This window comes from Nyctibius grandis, chromosome 2 (genome assembly GCF_013368605.1).
Source record: "Nyctibius grandis isolate bNycGra1 chromosome 2, bNycGra1.pri, whole genome shotgun sequence".
NCBI classification, from domain to species: domain Eukaryota; kingdom Metazoa; phylum Chordata; class Aves; order Nyctibiiformes; family Nyctibiidae; genus Nyctibius; species Nyctibius grandis.
This window is the reverse complement of record NC_090659.1, coordinates 113,793,245-113,816,262: the sequence shown is the minus strand read 5'-3', so window position 1 is coordinate 113,816,262 and position 23,018 is coordinate 113,793,245.

The following is a 23,018-nucleotide window of genomic DNA, read 5'->3' as shown; positions in this document are numbered from 1 at the left end:
CTGAAAACAAAAGTAGAACATTAGAGAAAGGCTAGCAACAGGGTGAGAATAATAGATCCCCGTTTCTGTACTGTCTGGCACTTAAAATGAGAAATTCCCAAATTTCCTATGTGAACCTCTAACCCTTTACCTTGGACTAGATTCCAGGTTCTCCTTAATATTAGAGGAGAAGGAAGTTTAAACTTTTGGAAGTGAAAAAATTACACAATTTTTAAATCTTTTCAGACTTTGTCTGATAGAATTTCAGAGGCTGAACATCTGTCAATCCAAAATTGTAGTACTAATTCACTGGTCAAAATTGTTCAAAACTATTCAGATGTCCAACAAAAGCATACAATCCTTATTTCTTTCTTGGGTTATATACACTGTGAAATTAATGGGGTGTGTAAAATTTTGCATTACAAGACATTATAGTCCAACAAAGACATTTCAGGTACTGCTCTATTTTAAGTAGATGATATCATCTGCCATGATATACTCTGCTGAAGAGAAATCTATGCTTTCAGACATTAGGAAAAATTTTTCATTTTCATGGAGAACTCTACAAGAGCTTTGGGGAAACATAAATGACACTTCACCATGTTTTGTTTTTTTTTTTTTTCCATGTAATTCAAGCACTTTAACAACTAAAAATCAAGTCTAGAGTTTTTTTCATGTATATTCTTTAAGATTATTATTTCCCATTGGAGATATCCAACATTCACAAAATAGTGTTTTCAGTAAAAACTTTTTGTGAAAATATGCATTTAAATTTCAAAATGGATGCCAGGATTCTTCGATGAGTTCACTATAAATACTACAGAATATGGTAAGTTTTCCATGAAAATTGAAAGTTTCAGAAGTCCAAAAGCGAATAGAGACCTCCAAGTTATTTTTTTTTAATATATATTTTCCATTGCTTATATTTCAGTTTACATTTTTTTAATTTCTCTGGCCTGAAATCTGTGCTCTGTTTATGTCAGAGGTGGCTGCACAATAGACATTAAAACAGAATGTGATCTGCTGTTCATACAGTCCAAAGGAAAAAAAAATTCTGAGTATCAACTGGAGGATTTCTTCCTACTTGGATTTATTAAGCTCAGGTACATAGAATAAAGCAAGGAAACATCTGTTTTCTGCTTAGGGTTCAAGTAATTTTTGATAGCTAAGGGCTTCCCCACAGAAAAAGTTATGACGTTAACTTGAATTAGTGGCATCCTCATGAAGGCAAGGCCATTTCTAGTTTTAGTATGAGTAGCATATCTTATTAAAAACACCCAGAGGTTAACATATTTCATACTTTTCTTTTAGATATATTTACACTTTTTAACACACAAAGATAAAGTCTGAGTTAAGTCATTTAATGCCTTAGAAATAGGTCCCTGGTCATTAACTTATTCCTCTTTCCTTGGACATTTTGACCTGACATCCTCTTGTGCTCTATTTGAGAGGATGAACTTTGCAAATTTTTTTTTTTAAAAAGTCCTTTCACTTTTTTTTAGAGGAAAAGAGATGAAACACACTGTAATAAAGAAGAAAATTGCAGTCCCTGGGTTTCAGTCTGGCAAATGTAACACAAAACTAAAAGTGATACTTCACAGGAATGGTTCTTCTAGCATCTGTAAAGGCATTGATTAACTTCTCATTAACTTGTGGCCTAAACATTAAGCATAAATAATGCAGTGACAGCTGCTGCACTGCTAAAATGTGGTTTGTTTCAGTTCCTTACCTTCCATTCTCCAAGGTGAAGCTTTTATGTAGAGATTTGCAAAGGAAATATACAGTACAGTCAATACACAAGTTTGTACAGAGCATGAATGAGAGAGAGAGAGAGTGTGTGTGTATATAAAAAACACCAGAAGAAATGTCACAGCAGGGTTTAAACAAGTGGTGGACGTGCACCCGGTCAAGAGACTGGGAACAGCCATTCGCAGATAAAGACAAAGAATTGAGCAGAGTGTGGATGGCAACAAGGTCACACAAGAGCTAAGTCCACAGCACAGATGGGGGGCAATATCAATGTGATACAGCTCAGCATGGCTATGTGTTTTTGTCAAGAGCATGTAAAAGCTGCAAAGAGCAATGCCACTCATGATGAGCCTAGAAGATATGCAGAGGAATCAGGCAGCATTGCTTGTCCTCTATCCCACCACATGTAATAATGATCACAATATTAGAACATACATGTCTCATTTTTTTTGTGCGAGTATGAAACAGTGAGTGAAAATTCAGTATTTTGTATTATTAAAATCATCTTATTCTCTCTATACTATCTCCTTTTTAATTTTGCTACGTTATTTACACACACACACAGCACCAGATAGATAAACCTGAAGAGTTTTGATATGAAAGGGATTTTTTACACTATCCTCATTGAGTTCTGTGTCAGATCCTCAGAGGAATCTACTTTAGCTACACTGGCAAAACCAATGCATTCAGTCCTTGCTTACATGGACTGTCAAGAGTGGACAACAATTCCATGACAGGAAGAGGACGATGCTTAAAAAGCAGGATCCCACAAGATGTAAGAAAAGTTGTTAGAATAGTGGAGCTTTTTTGCTTCTAATTCCAATTCAACATAGAATTCAAATGCCCACGTGCAGTAAATAATTCAATACACTCTTTACAATTACTCTGAATTTTTTGAGTAACTAATTTTTCTGTCAGCAAAATACATGGTAAAATATGAAATGTTTAGAGCTTTGTGTTCTGAATTGTTTTGGGAAAAAAAGGAATGAAGCAATCAGTTCTGTTTTGACTTTGAGGTGTCACAAAGATTTCAACATACTTCCACTTCTGATGAATCCTAACTCAGTTTAACTCTAATACAGATGTATACGATGTACAGGAAATAACAGTGAAGTCTGTCAATTCTCATGTGTAACCACTTCAAGCTGGTCAGCACTTAGAGGCCGGAAGACTTTTGTTTATAACCTGGCATTGTTCAATTAGGTGCTCTATAGAGGGTTTAAAATGTTCTTTTTAAGCATCATATATAGGCTATTGTTAGAGACCAACTGCCATATTAGAAAGATCACTGATCTGTTCTGGTAATATAATTCAATTTCATATGTTTTTGCTGTCTCAACATGTGTTACTATTTTTCTCCATACCAACAATAGGATCAATGTTTCCCCTTTTAGGAAAGTTTACCTATTTGTATTCTGCACTGCTGCACCTTTGTGCCTATGTAATTAATTCTTTAAAAATATCATAGAATCATAGAATGATTTGGGTTGGAAGGGACCTTAAACATCATCTATTTCCACCCCCCCTGCCATGCGCAGGGACACCTTTCCACTAGACCAGGTTGCTCAAAGCCCCATCCAATCTGGCCTTAAACACTGCCAGGGAGGGGGCATCCACAACTTCTTTGGGCAACCTGTTCCAGTGTCTCACTACCCTCACAATCAAGAATTTCTTCCTGATATCTCATCTAAATCTACTTGCTTTCCGTTTAAAATCGTTACCCCCTGTCCTATCACTACATGCCCTTGTGAAAAGCCCCTCTCCCACTTTCCTGTAGGCCCCATTCAGGTACTGGAAGGCTGCTAGAAGGTCTTCCTGGAGCCTTCTCTCCTTCAGGGGGAACAACCCCCAACTCTCTCAGCCTGTCTTCATAGGAGAGATACTCCAGCCCTCTCATCATCTTCGTGGTCCTCCTCTAGACTCACTCCAACAGCTCCAAGTCCTCCTTCTGTTGGGGACCCCAGAGCTGGATGCAGTACTCCAGGTGGGGGTCTCACGAGAGTGGCGTAGAGGGGAGAAGAGTGGAGTAGAGGGAGGTTTTTTTCCCCAAAAATAATTGTTTTGTATATAAGCATATGAAACAATTATTAAATGTATCTAATCACTGATAGATAGAGGACTGTCAGGGAAAAAAAAGGATACCAAGTAACCATAAAACTCTGATGAACAGGAACAGAAACATGCATACTTATGAGTGTTCTTATCACTTTAACAAAAACTCATAGCGTGGAATGCTATGAATTACAGGTATATGAAGTAAAAGAATCTCAGCTTACTGCCACAGATGACGTATTAGTAGCAAAATCCTCTGAAGAAGGTATATAGTTCAATTTTTTGTCATTTATCAAATTATCTGTGAAATTCTTACTCATTAAAGAACATTTCTGACAAACACAGATGGCCTGATTTACTTTAACAATGCAAAGGCAAAGTCATTGGTTCTGCAGACATTGAATAGAGGGAAGAATTTGGACCATACATAACTTTTGTACTGCTAAAAATTCTGTATTTTTTTCTTATAAAAATTTGATGATGGTTAGGTATTGATTTCATTATATTTATGGTAGTCACTTAAAAATGTGCAAGAGTATTGTTTTAAGCATTTCAGTAGTGCTGCAATGGAGCTTTCACTCAATAACCACACATCTGATAAATAGCTTTATAAATCTCATGACACACTCAAGGAAATAAAAGTTCTTCAGAGACCTTTTCTTACAAGCATTACTGCCACATCTAGCTGGACAGCAATAGATGTTTGACCTGACTCAACAAAATTTATATGACAGCTTCCAACAGGAAGTGCAAGAAAGCAGTTTCTGTGAATGATGAAGTTGAAAGGATTTAAGATATTGTCAGAACAGCAAGAGCAGTATCCTTTTTCACTGGAATTGTGTAACTGCAAACCTTGTACTGTTAGAACGGATCAGAACCTCTAGCGTATGACATGTCTTGGTTCAAAGGCTTGATTCCGAGTTGGCAATATCATGAAATAAACCCAGGTATGAAAAATGCGGACAATGAATGAGCAATTAACATACACTTTATGTTTATTAATCCCTGCTCTGATACATCATTAAAGGTGATATTGAGCTTTTGCCTTTTGATTTTACAAGTCCTGCCAGAAAGAAAGTTCCTTAGGAAGTTCTCTCTAACCTAGACAGTCTGATTTTGGAACACCTGCACAATCTACTGATAATCAGCACCTCCTCCTCAGACAGCTTTACTCTGTATAATCTTCATGACTGGTGCTTCAGGCCTTCCCATGCACCCCATTTCTCCCTTTCAGGCTTACAATTTCTGCAGACTGGTGTTTCCTCTTAAATGATCGGTTTATTCCCTGCCATTTCTTACCCTAGTCTACCTTCACTCCTGTCTTAGTTTCAGTCTATTGTCACAGCATTTTTTTTCACAAAGTTTTTTGCCAAGCTTCTGCACTGTTCTACCCTCTGAAAAGCTCTCTGTTCACTAGCACAACCACAAAGGCATTGGATGGCCTTTGGTCTTCCTGCTTTGTAAAAGTTAATTTCAACATTAATCATATTTATACCCACAATCTGAGAACGTGAGTTCACTCCAGACATGTATTGATTACCATGTTATTTCTGCTAGCTTTTTTTAAGATGCACTTCCCTCACAATGCTTAAAGTTGTCACAAAAATCCTACTGGAATTACTAATATTGTTTTTAAAGAGTCTGACTTCATTTGTCTGTTCTTAAAGAATTAAAAGGAAATATTAATCCCTGAGACAAGTATTCAACATTTATCACATACTGCAGAATGCATTTACTGCTACACATTTTTTGTAAAAATATAAACCTGCTGTTAGTTCATCTAAAGGTCATTAGTATCGGTAAAACAAATGTTTCACAGTTCTTATAAATCTCTAAGTTGCCAAAGTAATTCTGCAACACACAGTGAAATTATTTACGAGGTTAATGTTTTGGCAATCAGTTTCAAGTCGCAACCTGTAAAGACTGCCAAATACACAGCTCTGCTAATGATTAGAGATTTAAGATTTAAATACTTAAAAATTTATGCCCAAAGAACATAAAAGAGCTGACACAATAAGGGAGTTTCTACCGGAACTTTAACGTATGACAGAGAAGTACACACCTATCTTAACAAATATACAGATATTCACACTACCCATCATATTGTTTAACAGGCAAATTCTGACATGGAGTGTCACTAACTCTTTCAGTTCATCCAGCAAAGTCACAGCAAAGGGAAAGGTAAAGTGTAGGAAAATGCACAAAGAGGTAGTGACTGGAGAGAAAACTGTGGATGCTAGAGGATGCTCCGCAAGATCTATGAAAGAGAAAGCACTGAAAGGAAACAGCCCCTCAGCCATGATACTACGCTGGACTGTGTGGTGTATTCTGTGTCCTTGTCTTGCTCTTTGTCACAGCCCGTACTCATTTCACTGAGATACTCATTTGTTGCATCTAACACTATGGGAGCCTCTCTTGATCTGGTAGGCTCCTTGTTTTTCAAGGAGAGCACAATGTGACAGAAGGTGGCTTCAGTTTTCTATTTCCCCTCACAAGCATTGACTCCACACATGTTATGTAGAATGCTTTTGTGTTTCATATCTTTTGTCACTGGAGCTACCTCTCCCTACATTAATATCAGGTTTTGTCCCCTATCTTACCTTTCAGTCTTGATTCCTGTTTGATCTTCCATCCCTCTCACCTTATTGCAGCATCTTCATTTATGTCAATCCCCCAGAAATCTGTTTTGTTATTTTCAGAGACAAAGACTGAATTTCAGCAAGATACTTCATTTTTGTTCAGTTCATTGTTCAAGAGCTCCATCAGAGACCATTGTATGCTTGCTAAAATTTCCTGCACTTTGAAACCTAGCACTTTATAATCTGGGCTTTTGAAATCGTCATTAAAATAATAAAGCTTTATTGATCCCATGATTACTTTATTTACCTTGATGTTTCCTGTTTTTAATTACAATGATTGAGAAACTGTCTAAAGTGTTTCATTTGTCAGACTAAATAGCACCAGCTGTTTGGAACGAAAACATTCAGAAAATACATGGGTTAGACTACATTTAGATGAAGAGTGCAGTCCAGCATTTTCCCACCAAATGTTTCCAGTAGGCAAAGTTTTCATATTGCCAATTGCTTATTTTTTTAAAAACCTCAAAACATCACTAAATGACAGCAATGAAAAAATAAGTGAAATATAATTGCAGAGGAATCTTTTAGGATTTAACCATATTTTCCAGTGTATAGGCTGCATACAGGTGCTGTTTTTGTTGTCACCTTTCACTGTTGCTTCTTGACACTGCAATTTCTCCTGTTGCTACTTCATTTCATGCCAACGCTTCTGCCATGGCCCCTGGTGTGACTGTCACTTCTTCACCACAGGTGGTGGTAAGGACAGCAGCAATGGCACCTGTGAGAGTGAGAAAAGAAGTCATGGGTAAAGCAACAGCAGAGGTTTCAGCAGGCACCTGATTAACTTCATTGCTTTTTCAAGCAAGAGGTTATTTTTGACGATGATCAATTATACACAATAAATTATGATAAATCTGTCATCTCTTTTCCTTTCATTTCCCCCTTCTTCACTTCATGATGACAGAAAACAGGGAGCTGCTTGAAACTTCAAGAGGGTGCAGCTGACAGAGAGCTGAGCAAGATGTTTCTGGAGAGTAGCTTATTTACTGAACAATACAGTCTCAGGTCAACCAAAATTACTTAAATTAATCTAAAAAAGGAGATTATTTAAAAATTCCAAAATGATTAATTTGAAAAACTCCAAATGAAACTGAATAATGAGCAACTTTTGCAGTATTGTGTTCTGATAGTTTCTTTTGAAATGTTCCTAAATTACATTGCTAAAGTGTGGGGGGAAAAGGAAAATCATAACAATCTATTTTCATTTGCTTTTTTAACTGAAAAGCTATGACATTTTATTTGCCTGAATAAACTTTAAATAAATAATTAACTAGTAATTGTTCACTGGGCTCTGTAATGGTTTGTGCAAATTTACAGGAGTGAGGAGACTTAGAAGAGAGACAAAAGCTGGCAGCAAGTTGCCCCTGAGCAGAGCTTCTAGCTCACCTTGTTGACACACACAAGGGAAGGGATGCCATCCAGAGGGACCTGGACAAGCTCAAGAAGTGGGCCCATGTGAACCTCATGAGGTTCAACAAGACCAAGTGCAAGGTCCTGCACATGGGTCTGGACAACCCCCAGTATTAATACAGGCTGGGGGATTAAAGGATTGAGAGCAACCCTGACGAGAAGGACTTGGGGGTACTGGTGGATGAAAAGCTGGACATGAGGCAGCAATGTGCACTCACAGCCCAGAAAGCCAACCGCATCCTGGGCTGCATCAAAAGCAGCATGGCCAGCAGGCTGAGGGAGATGATTCTGCCCCTCTACTCTGCTCTTGCGAGACCCCACCTGGAGTACTGTGTCCAGCTCTGGAATCCTTGGTACAGGAAAGACATAGACCTGTTGGAGTGAGTCCACAGGAGGACCACAAAAATTATCAGAGAGATGGAACACCTCTCCTTGAGGAAAGGCAGAGAGTGTTGGGATTGTCTAGCCTGGAGAAGAGAAGGCTCTGGGGAGACCTTATTGCAGCCTTTCGGTACTTAAAAGGGGGTTATAAGAAAGATAGGAACAAACTTTTTAGCAAGGCCTGTAGCGATAGGACAAGGGGTAATGGTTTTAAGCTGAAAGAGGGTAGATGTAGGCTAGGTATAAGGAAGAGATCTTTTACAACAAGGGTGGTGAAACACTGGAACAGGTTGCCTAGAGAGGTGGTAGATGCCTCATCCCTGGAAACATTCAAGGCCAGGCTGGACAGGGCTCTGAGCAACCTGATCAAGTTGAAGATGTCCCTTTCACTGCAGGGGAGTTGGACCTTTAAAGGTCCCTTCCAACCCAAACTATTCTATGATTCTGTGACCTCATTGCCAGGCCAATAGCGAGCAGAGGAAGACGGTGTAAGGCACTCAGAGAGGGCTTAGATATAGATGTTAATTTCTCTGTGCTTTCAAAAATATTCCATGTAACTTTGGACAAATCATCTTGGTGTAGTTTTCCAAAATTACTTCAGTGACTGATGAAAATTTTTTCTTCAAAATTCTATTCAGTTAATGTATAATCAAACAAGTATCTAAGTTTGTGTTCAGCCTTGTTGCATTTTGTTTTACAATAAAGTCCCACAGATACTCAATATTTTGTTACTCTGACATTGACAGATTTAGTCAGACATGCATGAGCAACATAAACCCTACTTCATGCTGAATCTTTTGATGTAGTCAGTAAGGTAGGCTTTCCTCTTGTACAACACCTTCTATTTCTCTTTAGACACAAGATTCCTTTGCTGAAGTGACCACAATATTCTTTTACCTCTCTGGAGAGTACCTTACTCAAAGTACTACGCCTAAATACTATTTTGGATGCACTGAGCCCTCCTACCAAATCTAACCACTGATCATGGAATTCCTAAAGACTGATTAAGTTAAAGAGGGGTGCCAAAGACAACGTGACTCTTTAGTTCATCACTTTCACTTAGGTGAAAAAATTTGGGATTAATTGGCTGATCTAATGACTGAATCTGAGTATGGGAAGAAGTTACTGCAGAAAACACATAAACATTATTTCCTCAAAATGGCTAAGGTCTGTGTAACTCCTACTGTAATAGATGCTCATAAAGGATTCCCCTCAAACCAACTTTTTCTGAATCTATTCCCTGTTAAAAAAAGGTGAAAAAGAGTTGGTGTTTGCAGGTCAATGTATTTGGAGGGAGGAGGGGGAAGCAGGTAATATTAAATAGCACAAAACAGAAACAAACACATTTTTTTTCTTACGTACCTATACTAAAATTGTTTAAACATGAGAAAACCTGTGAATTAAACTATGGCTGATCTCTTCAACATGGTCACATGGCGTTAGTCACAGCATAGATCAGCACTGAAAAAAATGAAGTCTTTTGTGTGCCTTCATTTCAGCTCTTATTATTTTTTATGAAAGGTAGACTCTCCCTAGACTCAACCTATTAAAGAAAATTATACATGGATTTCCTCCATCCCTTACACTCAACTAAGAATGTTCACATCAGTGTTGAAATAGAAAATTAGTTTTATAGTACAAGGGTAATGATATGATAATTATTTCTTATGAGTATATAACCTTGAAAGATATAGTAACAGGGGAATCTCTGTGTTCTTAAAACTAATTTTGTGTCATCTTTTTCCTGGCAAACGTTATTATTATCCAATGTAACACAATACTTCATTGTTTAAAAGTTTTCTCATAACATTAGGCATAATTTCCTTAGTTCTCATAAAGATTTTCAGTTTATTATAAGCTTTAAATTTACATATCCCTCTGAATATTCAATATTTCCCCTGGAATGATGTAAGCAAGTTTTATGCAAAATATTTGCATGCTTTCTCTTTTAAGTTTATCTTTTTATTTCCTTTTAACAATGTGACTTTGTAAATTTTTATTTTTTAGTTAAATTTTACATTTTAGAAAAGGTACTGAATTGAATTTATTCAATAGCAAAGAGGCAAGCTTGAGCCATTTATTTAACTATATGTATATTTTTTTCCTGACAGATTGGATTTATGTATTTTAATCAAATGTTTGATTAGGCTACACATCTACACTTTTATTCTGTATCTGTAAAAAACACATCTTGGATTTCCAAAAGTAGGTAAATATAACTTCTAACTCTTTTCCACAGTACATCAAGACATCGGTACTGTTTTTAAAAAGAGGAGTACAATAAAGTCTGAGAAATGGAGCACTTAATACACATGTTGTTTTTTTTTTATTATTATTGTTATTAACATTTTCCACAATGGACAAAATTAATGCATTTATAGCGTTTGGTAGAAGTCCTATTCTTGCCTGTGAACAAAAGTGTAGTTCATAAAGGTAAGTGTTTTTCATATATGTAAGTTTTTGAGTCAGTCAGAATGGGGCAAAATGAAAGTGTTATAATTTGCATCTATCTTGGGACTCGTGAATTTGAAGAATGTCATATGTGGCAGAGAGACATGCTAGATTATTAGCATGAGAAAAATTAGGTTTTTTCATATGATCTGCTGTTTTAAGTTATTTGTTGCAGATGAATTAATTCAGCTTACCGTCAACTTCTGCTGTAATTGTTGGAGGTATTGAAATGACCAGAGATTAAAAGGTTCACTGTCAGTTTCTTTTAAAGTAAGAATAAATGAATCCCTTCTGTCAAAGACAAACCATACTATATGATTCTCAATGCACAGTTTAATGTCCTTAATTTTCTGGAGTACTGAAAGGGTTAATTACTTTGAACCCTCAGTATGAAGCAGGTGATGAAAGATGGAGGAATAAAAGAGACACAATTACACAGGAACAGACTAGAGAAAATGTAGCATTGTCGCTGAATTTTGAATTAGGGTCCCAGAAGATCTGAGCTTTGCAACTCATGTATCTGCAAAACATAAACCGGTTCCCACTACGGTGCCCACTCTTTCATGGGGCATTTAACACATATGCACACATGCAGCTTGGGTGAGACACACAGGCAAAGGCCTGAGCTTAATGCAGCTCCCAAGCAAAGGTGGAAAAGTCCGTGCCCCACACCCTGACATCAGTTATCATTTTGGACTGCATCCTCATTTTCATAGGTTGGGAAATCATGCATTTTTACTTTCCGACAGTATTGTCCTTCCAGTGTTTTTTCTAGCAGAACCTGTTGCCAAAACTTCTCCTGAGGTACAAGATATCCCTAAGGAAAATTTCCATAATTCTGTTTGTGTCATGCTACAAGAAAATATTGTTCCTCTCCTTGGTTGCTTTGAAAATGAGCAGTAATTATTATTTATTTATTGCTCCAAATCACAGTGTGACATTTAACTTTTTTTACCTGTTTTAGATTTCATGTGCGATTAATCTGTTGTGAGTTTTACCATCTAAACTCTCATACTGTGTCAACAGCCTTTTTAACCGCAAAAAAAATAAAGTATTTAAAAAAATGTCACTAGAACGGATTTCAGAATTTCAGAATTTGAAGAAGAGTGAAGCTCCAGTAATGTCTTAGGGTCTTAAAGCTGGATCTTACTCATCATAAACCTGCACATTCTGAAGCTGTATACTATAATAACTTGCAATAGCTTCTTGCTAGACTAAAGCAGTGAAAGGAAACCAAATGGTTCTGGACATTTTTGCATGCCATCAGAAAGACTTATCCATCTTAAGGTTGGAAATATTAACTAAATTAAAATAATAACAATCTAATGCCACCAAAAATGCCACTGTTTCTTTTTTAAGATTGTAGGGAACAAATTTAGTCTTAGAGGTGTAGGTCCAAAGGCGGCACTGTTGGTCCAAGCTGAAAGAAAGGAAAATTAAATGTTAAAATATCTTTTCTCAGAAAGATTTTCAGTTTCACTATAAATGTGATTTACATTTTAGAAATGTATGAGCCCAAAAAGAAGTTTAGCCCTTAAAACAGTCTTTCTTGGTTCTTTCTTCTACAGAATATTGATTTTTTTTAGCCATGAAGAGTTCTGTCATATACTGAATACACAATGACTCTGTCAAATACAGATGACTTTAAAAAATATGAACACAATCCATCTATCATCAAAATCCAGACCCATACAAAATGTTGATGCTTGTGGTTTTTTTTCTTCCACTTCTTCTTTTCTCAGTTATTCTTGAAAAGGTTATTTACGTTCCTGCAATGTAATTAGTAATGTCACAACAGAAAAGTATGTGGTGGGTAGTACAACAACAAGAATTTAGAAGTAAAAGTCAATGAAATACTACACACTTAAACACGCTGGATCAGTAACTGAAGGTGACTAGAGTGAACTGGAAAAGAAGCCAGGATGTAGATGGCACTGGGAACAATTTTTAATTGATGTTGTGTTTCAACAGAACAACATATGGTTTCACATGTATTCCAGGAAAAAAAAAAAAGGTGGTCTATGTCATTATTATTGTTACTATTGTATAGTAAGGTGCCATTTTATAATCACACTTTATTCTGTAAATGTGTGATACAGGATCCACATCAATTAGTCACTGACACGGAGATGGTAAGCATGCAAGCAGGTATTGTTTTAAAAGGATTTGTTTGCATTTCATGAATGAATGTCCTGAGTGCGGTGAAATTGTCCTGCTCTTTTGGCTTAGAGAAGGTAGCTGACACACAACTATGAGTGGCAGACAGCTTCGACCCACAGAAATAGATAAGCAAGAATACTGCTGCTAACCTAAATGACTGTGCTAGCAGTCAGGGTAATTAGACACTAGCAAAAAACCCATGTGCTCTTTTACACACATTTAACAAAACAGCTTCAACCTTAAGCTAAAACTGTTTCCCACATGTGTAATGTTTCCCCATTGTGCACTCCATTGTTATCAATAGTGATCATTTTACAATAATCTTTGATTATTTAAGATCCTATTGACCTAAGTACTGTATACTGCATATGAAGACAACAGCTGGAAATGCTATTGCTTCAGAATGAAGAAGTGTGTAACTGCAAGTATTATATGTGGACAGAATAATCAGTTTGGCCCAAACCAAGAGGCATGAGTTGCTTCATGTCAAGTAGATTGTATATAACAGCATTTTTTACGCACTCGCTAATATCTCTAGTATTATTAGAATAGCATGATAGGAGCTAAGTCTCCAAATCAAAGAATTTAATGAAAAGAAGATGAGGTCTCACTCAAATACAAAATACAATGACATTCTAATAGCACTGGCAACAAGAACAGCTGCTGCACATTGTCCCCTATTACCAACCACTGACATTGTATATGGAATAACTTATTAGAAAGCTTGGAAATCTTTAAGAGTAAAGAGAAAAAGTAAACCATTTCATATATCCTCTCCCTGATATGATTCTGTAGTCAAGACCACGTGAATAGTTCACAATGGGACAGCTGAGCATCCAAGTAGTGTAGTTTGCATTTGAACAATGAATACAGAAAATTATTTGCTGTGAACGATGAAACATGTAATAGGAAAAAAAAATGCTGCCCTGCAGTAGCCTTTTCAGATATGGAACCTGCATGCCAGAAAAGTAGAAGTTATTTTAAAAATCAGTGAAGTCTCATGGGAAAGAGAGATGTCTCTGCAGAATAATTTGTTGCTTCAAAACTCAAAATAGTAATTATTTATACAAAGTCTTTCCTTCACAATTCATTGCAGTTTTAAACAACTTGTTTCTTTTTTGTCTTGTTTCACAGAACTTGCGTTCAATTTTCTGTGTCATGCTTATTCATTTTATTGAAAAATATTTTTTCTAGTAAATATTCAAGCGAAAAAAGAACACTCAAATGCCTGTTTTTGTAGTTTCTTTTTTAATTTATAGTAAAACACACAGCAGATTTAAGATTTTTTACAAAAGTCAGCTAACTCTTCAGTGCACTGCAGGAATCTTGAACATTGCAACTCATGGTTAAGCAGACAGTATGAAAATAATATTCATATTGACAACCCATAATGTCACCTGCAACTATTCATATTGCTTACAGGACATTTCTATGTTGCATTGCAACAGTGCAAATATGAATTTAAACAACGGGAAGGATTCACGCGTGCAACTGAACCTCATATCTGCCATTCTGATAGGTAAGGAGCATAAGACTTCCAACTTTACCCTAAACAGAGAGCAGGTCAGTTAATTTAATGTCATTAAATAATGAAAATATTATTAATCATATCCCTTTGTTATCTTTAAGAATTTACTTAATCACTACAGAGAACACACAAGCACATACAAGCACACAAAAATGAGTTATTTTTCTCACGAAAAAATATGTAAAATATTAAAAAACCTACCTTATTAAGCTTATTGTAATTTTAAATAGTACATATAACTTGAATAATACCCTAGGAAAATACTTCTTTGAGAGTTACGTATCGCTTGCCAAATTTGTTGAAAAGCATTTTTTAATATCTGTCTTCTCCCCCCAAAAAACGTTTTTAACGGAAATAATGAATTACCATTAAAGTACAGAATACTGTCTTGCAAATCACAGAATCACAGAATCAATCAGGCTGGAAGAGACCTCTGGGATCATCGAGTCCAACCGTTGCCCTGACACCACCCTGTCGACTAGACCATGGCACTAAGTGCCATGTCCAGTCTTTTCGTAAACACATCCAGAGATGGTGACTCCACCACCTCCCTGGGCAGCCCATTCCAATGTCTAACAACCCTTTCTGAAAAGAAATTCTTCCTGATGTCCAACCTGAACCTCCCCTGGCGAAGCTTGAGGCTGTGCCCTCTTGTCCTATCGCTAGTTGCCCGGGAGAAGAGGCCAACTCCCACTTCACTACAACCTCCCTTCAGGTAGTTGTAGACTGCAATAAGGTCACCTCGGAGCCTCCTCTTCTCCAGGCTAAACAAACCCAGTTCCCTCAGCCGTTCCTCGTAGGTCAGACCCTCCAGACCCTTCACCAGCTTGGTCGCCCTCCTCTGGACTCGCTCCAACACCTCAACATCTTTCTTGAAGTGCGGGGCCCAGAACTGAACACAGTACTCAAGATGCAGCCTCACCAGTGCCGAGTACAGAGGGAAGATCACTTCCTTAGACCGGCTGGCTACACTATTCCTAATAGAGGCCAGGATGCCACTGGCCTTCTTGGCCACCTGGGCACACTGCTGCCTCATGTTTAGCCGGCTGTCGATCAGCACCCCCAGGTCTCTTTCCGCCGGGCCGCTTTCTAACCACTCTTCCCCCAGCCTGTAGTGCTGCATGGGGTTGTTGTGGCTGAAGTGTAAGACGCGGCACTTGTTCTTGTTGAACCTCATGCCGTTGGTCTTGGCGCATCTATCTAACCTGTCCAGATCCCTCTGTAGGGCCTTCCTACCCTCCAGCAGATCGACACTGCCACCCAACTTGGTGTCATCTGCAAATTTACTGAGGGTGCACTCAATCCCTACGTCTAGATCATCTATAAAGATATTGAACAGCACCGGCCCCAGAACTGAGCCCTGGGGAACACCGCTAGTGATCTATTGTCTGTGTCTAGTAGTCTCGAATCAGATGTAACAAAGCAATCAAATACACTCTGAGTATTCTTGTAGATATATACTCAATGTTAGGACAGAATTTTTCAGCAGCTTATTATTTGTGCAAATAGAACTGAATCAAAAAAGTGTTAATTGGTAATTCTTTGGAGCTAATGCTTAGAGCTTAATCTTCTTTTAGATCTAATAAGGAAAAAAAGACTAAAAGAAGCCAAACTTCCACATCATCTGCAGGTTTAGAGGTCCTGGATGAGCTAGCAAACTCCAATTACCCTTACCTTCCTGACTGACTTCCGTGCTCTCGTTGGTAGAAATTTTCATTCATCATTGGGGAGCAATTGATTTTCCACTGTAGGTACTCAACTGTGCTCCATCTTCCAACTTAAAAAAAAATACATGATTGCTGCTATAAATCACAGGATATGGTTTATAATAGCAATAACTTTCTCAAAATCAGTCATTACAGTAGTTAACTACTAGATTGTTACATTATCTTTCTTCCTTTATTTGAAAATGTGAGTTAAGAAAATCACATAAGCAGTAATCAAATTATTTAATTTAGAAAGTTACATTGGTAAAGATTAATTTATCTTAAATATACTGCAGTTAATAAAACACTGTAGATGTAATTAGCATAGAGAATACTCTAGGAGAATGCATTTTCCCTGCTGAAGATATCTTGTTGCATGTCTTTATCCTTCAGTATTTTTAGTGATGCATAGGTGCAAAGAAAATAAATCCATGACTTCAAAAGATTGTATGCATCTGGATTATTTACACCATTACAAAGCATTATCCAATAATGCAAAGTATTTTTTAGTAACCTTAGGCCAGACTTTCAAAGGCATTTATGTGCTTAAGGGTGCAAGTAGGATCCTACTACAATTTTGAGAAGCCTAAGCATCAATTCCCCACAAGAATCAATGACATTTAGGCTTCTGCATGGTCTTGAAATATCAGTAGGTACTAATTTGCATCTTTAGGTGCCTAAATGCTTAAAAAAATTCTTCTGGCTTATCATTCCCTCTTGAAGCAGAGTAGGGTAGCATAACATTATGGCCATGGGCCCACTTAAAAGATATTATAAAATTCATGAAGTTGGGCATACAAGGTATCGCAGCAATACGGTGGCAAATATCAATGTGTGATTTTTTACTCCACAGTCAATAATGAGGTATCTTATGTCTTTTGCTACAGAGGCAAATATGAATCACTCTATACTCTGCCTGCACATGAGTAGATGCTGACAACTGTAGTGGGTAGTAATTTGTGCTGGTGTTTTTATTTTAATACTGAATATTGGGGACATCGATGATAATGTTAACTAATACAGAAGTCAGTTTCAGATATGTAAGGAGCAGTTTCAAGGCATTAAATGTAAATTAAATGATGACAGTCATGTCCCATTAATAGCTCCAAGAAATCAGAAATAGACCTATTTACTCTGTTGAGATAGAAAGCTAGACAGAAAACTCAAGGCATGTACTCTCTCCCAAATGATCATGTTCTTCCTGCCCAAATTACTCTACCCATTTATCACTTTTTTTCCTACCTTGTCTGATCGCAAACATTGGCCATACACCTTTCAAATGGAACCTCGTGTAGCCAGGCAAATGGGGTTTTAAAGGTAACCTTGTTCCCCTGCTCCTTGCATGTAGGCAAAATCTAGCCTTAAATTGCCATCCATTTCACAGCATTTGAAATTTCTTTGAAAACATGATGTAATTTCCCTTCTTCCATGGAGCATTAGATATGATGCGGAGAGTCAGATAGTAAAACAGACTGGTAAGAAATCCACTAGACATCTTAAAATTCCTCTTTGTCCACAAGCTCAAAGCATTTTTTTTCTGCAGTAAAATACTCCTGAAGCTGCAGTGAAAATATTCTGTATTCTTGTAGCATTTTGGGCTTTTTTAATGGGTGGTAGTGTTGATGGGATGGAAATCAAAGCATGTACTGCAAGGAGAAATAACCATAGGGTTTATTTCCTAGCTAATGTTTGCACTAGGGTGTTGTAAAAAAATATTAATAAATAGCTCTATTTTCATATACAATACTCTTATAATACCGTTCATTTACTTTTGTAAACATACCGGGAAACTTTGGATGGCAGGTAATTCACAGCTTTAATATCCTCCACTAATTGAACGTGGATGAAATAGGGAGACCACTAATCAGAACTGATTTCAAATGCTGCTCACTTGAGGGAGTGAAAATGGTATCTTCTCCCAAGAGGAAATGTTGATACTGCATTAAACAGACAAGCCCTGTGATATTCTATGTCTCTCAGGAGAAACAGCAGTCTAATAAACTGCAAAGTATTTCCCTGTTGAGTTAGAACACCGGGAATAAGGAGCAAATTTTAATGAAACGACTTGACTGCAAATGTGCAGGATGATGGCTACCTTTCCACAACATTCAGCTCCATTCTCCTGTCCTTATTTCTGCTCTCACTATAGAAAGGCTGGTTGCCCAACTTTAGTCAGTTTGATGGCATGCTGGGATAGCGTTTGGAGAGATAACTCAACTAGTGGACACATTTTCCATTTTATTTATCTGTGTAGCAACAACATGTTTTTTTTAAATGGCCAAAGAAGAAAGTAGTGCATCATTTTTCTTTAGGTCAATCTGACAACTCTTTTGGCAGCCAAAAATGGGTGAGTTTTACCCTTATAAAATAATTTTTTTTTAAAAAGTGGAAAAGATTAAAATAAAAGAAACTAAATTCAAATAACCTTTACATGCACCAGTTTAATGGACATAATTCAAGTACCTTATTTTCTTCTGTACATTTGTCTTACATCCCATTCAGCATTTATCTGTAAAGAGTGGTCTTGCTATGTCCCTTCTCCTAACACTTTGCACAGAATGACTCAGCTCAGTATCAATTTTCTTTAGGGGTCTGCCAAACACTTTAAAAAGAGGTCTTGCATTTTAGTCTTCTCTCAACATTGCTACCAATAGAGACTATTCCTTCTTTTTACTTATTGTTATCGATAGATACTGTTAAGGTCAATAACTTCTAGTTATAATTTCATGGTATTTGGATAGTTTAGCGTAGAAAAAGAACCCATGGTCCTAGGTCAGGACTTGCTTCACACCATTCACTGTTTTTCACCATTAACCTAAGCAAAGATGAGGATTTCTTCAGAGAGATAGGTCATCATAAAACTTGCAAGAACCATTTCAAAGATATTTCCTGTTTTCATTTGTTTGTGATTTCTTTCTTACTGTTATTTCAATCCCAACTCTTCCAATGATATAGATAAAAACTAACCTTTCTGTGTACAGCAAGGAAGAATCTGTTACCTTTGTACAATTTTGAAGAAATTGCTATTGTAACTATTTCATAAATAAACGTTTTTTAAAAGTATTAAACTTGCATAAAACTTTGGATTTTTATTCATATGATCCTTCACACTAGAACATTTTTTTCTGTTTAGTACTTGAAGATAAATAAGAAACCTGTTCACAGTTACATGAAGCAAACGGTGCACTATTCTACTTTCTTCATGGGTTGATTGAGGTACTTGTTGTGTATTAAGGAACAATAAAAGTTTTTCTTTGATTGCATAACTTTTAATTTTCTTAATGAAAGGAGATTTTTCCTTCTTGACAATGAATTCATAATATGAAACCAAATTTCTACTCTTTTGGATGGTCACTCATTAGAGTGCCTTGAATTATCTTGAAATAAGTTGACTGAGAACAAAATAGTCTTTATTCAGTGGACTTATTTACTGAAAGTTTTGCTGGGAAACTGGTAGAGCAGTTCTGAATTTTGAGTTTGTCTGGTAAGCCTTCCCCTAAGAAAATTAAAGTTACGTTAGGCCATAATGAATTTATTACCCCAACAAGCACCCTGAAAACAGAGACATGCAGCAAGTATTTACTTTCTGTCTTACAGTGACTTCTGAAATGATCCTGCAATATTGCTTATCATAGCACTCTCCAGGTTATGCATAAAGTTTAAATCCAGCCTGTACTGATAGTCTCAAAGACAGATGTGCAAATATTTCTCATTTACTGTGCTTGGGATGAAAATTAGAAAAAAAAATAACATAGTTTAGAAATGGATCATTGATGCAATAGCAGTGAGACCAGTGGAAACTCTAAATTATCATACAGCATACTGAATGCCAGATTAGAGGCAGCATAAAATTAATCTAAGTTAGAGTAATTCTTACTTTCACTTATGCAGCCTTAAAATTGTTTACATTTACTTCTGTGTTAAAGAGATCAGACTAATGAAAGCTAAGCTAAAGCTGGAAAGGGAAAGTAAGAGAGTAGTGTTTAATTAGATATGCTATTCATTTGCAGGGGGAATAAAATGTGCAAGAATGTAATGGAACATGGCAAGAAGCAATTTTGTTAGTGAGATGGTTTCATCAGATAACCAACAATCCTGAGGATAAATGACTCAGTCCAGCCATTTTTGAGATTGTTAACTCTTCCCTGAATGTCATATGCATGACAGTTTCTAAAAAGATCAATTTAAAAAGTCATTATTATTACTATTACATCATATGTAAGAATTCTCCACTAGAATTTATCAAAATTCAAAAAGCCCAGAGACAAGAAAAATCAAAAAAACATCATCTATAATAAGACAGTAAGCTGATCGTTTCTAGATCATACACTGCACTTGAAATCACAGATAATGCCACGATTTACCTATCAAAGTGATAATCAAGAATGCTCACGTTAATGTGTAATGAAGAAACAGCTGAGCTTAAGCAGCAGTGTTTACAGCGGGGAAGATTTTTTTTTTTTGTCATCTTCCATCATTCTGTTATCATTTAATTTCACTTATGAGTCACTTTATCCCAAGCGAATGAAATCCAGGAAGGAACATGCCTGATCTCAGTCAAAGTCTGCAAGATCCAGAGAGGAACTTCATATCTGTTTGAAGGCCTTCATACAGGAGCAGACATAACAGTGTGGTAGGTTAACCTTAGCTGACTGTCAGGTGCTCAGCAAGCTGCTCTATCACTCCTCAGTGGGACAGGGGGAGAAAGAAAGATGAAAAAACTCATGGGTTGAGATAAGGACAGGAAGATAACTCACCAGTTACTATCACAGGCAAAACAGACTCAACTTTGGGGAAATGTATTGAATTTATTGCCAATTAGTAGTGGAGTAGGATAGTTAGAAATAATAACAAAAGTAAAAACACCTTCCTTTCACCCCTCCCTTCTTCCCAGGCTCAACTTCATTCATAAATCTTCTACTTCCCTGCCCCTCCCTGAACAGCACAGGAGGATGGAGAGTGAGGGCTGCAGTCAGTTCATAATGCTTTGTCTCTGTCACTTCTTCCTCCTAATGCTCTTCCCCTTCTCCAGCATGTGGTCTAACTCATGGCATACAAGCCCTGCAAGAACTACTGTAACGTGAGTCTTCTCCACAGGGCGCAGTCCTTCAGGAACAGACTGCTCCAGCATGGATCCCCCACAGTCTACAGCTCGCCAGAAGCCTGCTTCAGCATGGGCTTCTCTTCACAGATTGCAAGCTCCTGCCAAGAGCCTGCTGCTGTTTGCACTCTCCATGGGCCACAGCTTCCTTCAGGGCATGTCCATCTGCTCTGGTGTGGGGTCCTCCATGGGCTGCGGTGTTGATGTCTGTGCCACTGTGGTCTTCCACAGGCTGCAGGGGGACAACCTTCTTCACCATGGTCTTCACCATGGGCTGCTGAGGAATCTCCTCTCCAGCACCTGAAGCACCTCCTCCCTCTCCTTCCCTGACCTTGGTGTCTGTAGGGCTGTCTCTCTCCTATTTTTCTTACTCCTCTCTCTCACAGTTGTTGGTCAGTGGTTTTACCCTTTCTTAAATATGCTATCACAGAGGCACTTCCAACATCATTGATGGGCTCAGCTTTGGGCAGCTGTGGGTCCATCTTGGAGCTGGCTGGCACTGGTTCTGTCCAACTTGGGGACAGCTCCTGGTGTCTTCTCACAGAAGCCACCCCTGCAATCCCCACTCCACTACCAACACCTTGCCATGTAAAACCAATGCATTGTCACACTTACCTCTTAATTTTACTATTCCATCAATTTGAAGAGAGACGAGTTTTCAAATCTGACATTTTTTTTGTTACTAGCAAGGAGGAAATAAGTGAAATCAATAATTCTTCCCATCAACCACAGAAGTAGGTCTGTTTTGAGAAGTAAAGGCCAAGTTTCTACTTCAATTAGAGCTGTGAGATTGTCCCACAAATTCAGTTCCTGGTTTTCTATTCTTGGCTTTCTATTTCTGTATGAACTTGAACAAGTACTTGTCATCTTAATACTTGACAAAATTCTTCTGAGGTTAAATCATGAGGTTAGTATATGCTAAGATCCCTACACAGAAGGGATCTTAGGACTCTATTTATAATAGGAATTACAATAACAGTTTTCCAACATAAATTTATACAACCTTGCATTTTGAAAAGAAATTGAATTCATCAATATTGAATAACACAATGTATAGAGATATTACTCTATACATGATTAAGAGAAAATTATCCTAGCATGTTTGGCTGGTGGAACAAAACTTGATGAAGCATTCTAATGAAATACACAGATATAGCCACCTAGCACCTGTTTCACTTCTTGATCTTTGCAGATTCCTCTCATTCACTTCTTATTTAGTCCATTGCAGCCAATGGACACATATCAGCTGGCTTCAACAGAAACCAACATGTTGGTTTTCCATACATGTATGTGGTATACAGAGCTACAGCACATGTCCTGGAAGCTGCAGAGCCAGAAGGTTGGAAAGCTGCATCTGCCTAATCATTCTTGTTTTGCAGCTTATCCATTTGACTGCTGTTCTGTGGTAATATAGCTGTACTGGAGCTAGCTGAGGTACCATCACCTAATGCTTATGAGATTTCTGCTGACGATCACCAATGTGATCAGTTTTAGGTCTGCTAGTAAATAAAACAGAAAATAATATTATTTTGAAAGTTCTATTTTGCTCTGAGCAAAAATATATATCTGATAATATATTTTCTTTTGCGCAAGAAGATGGACATTTGATTTAGCTTCTATCTCTAGCAAGCATTAAATACACAGTATTTAGGGGTAGGTACATTAGTAACAGAATAGATGTCATGTATCTGTTTCTTTAGTTGTGCTTCACAGTTGTTACATCAAGGCTGCCATTCTTTGATCCATGCTGTAGAACAACAACAACAAATCATACCCAACAACCCAAAATGATAAAGAAACAAAATAAAAGCCAATTAAAACCCATGGACCATACTATGGTCTACTTTGAACAGCAAATTTCT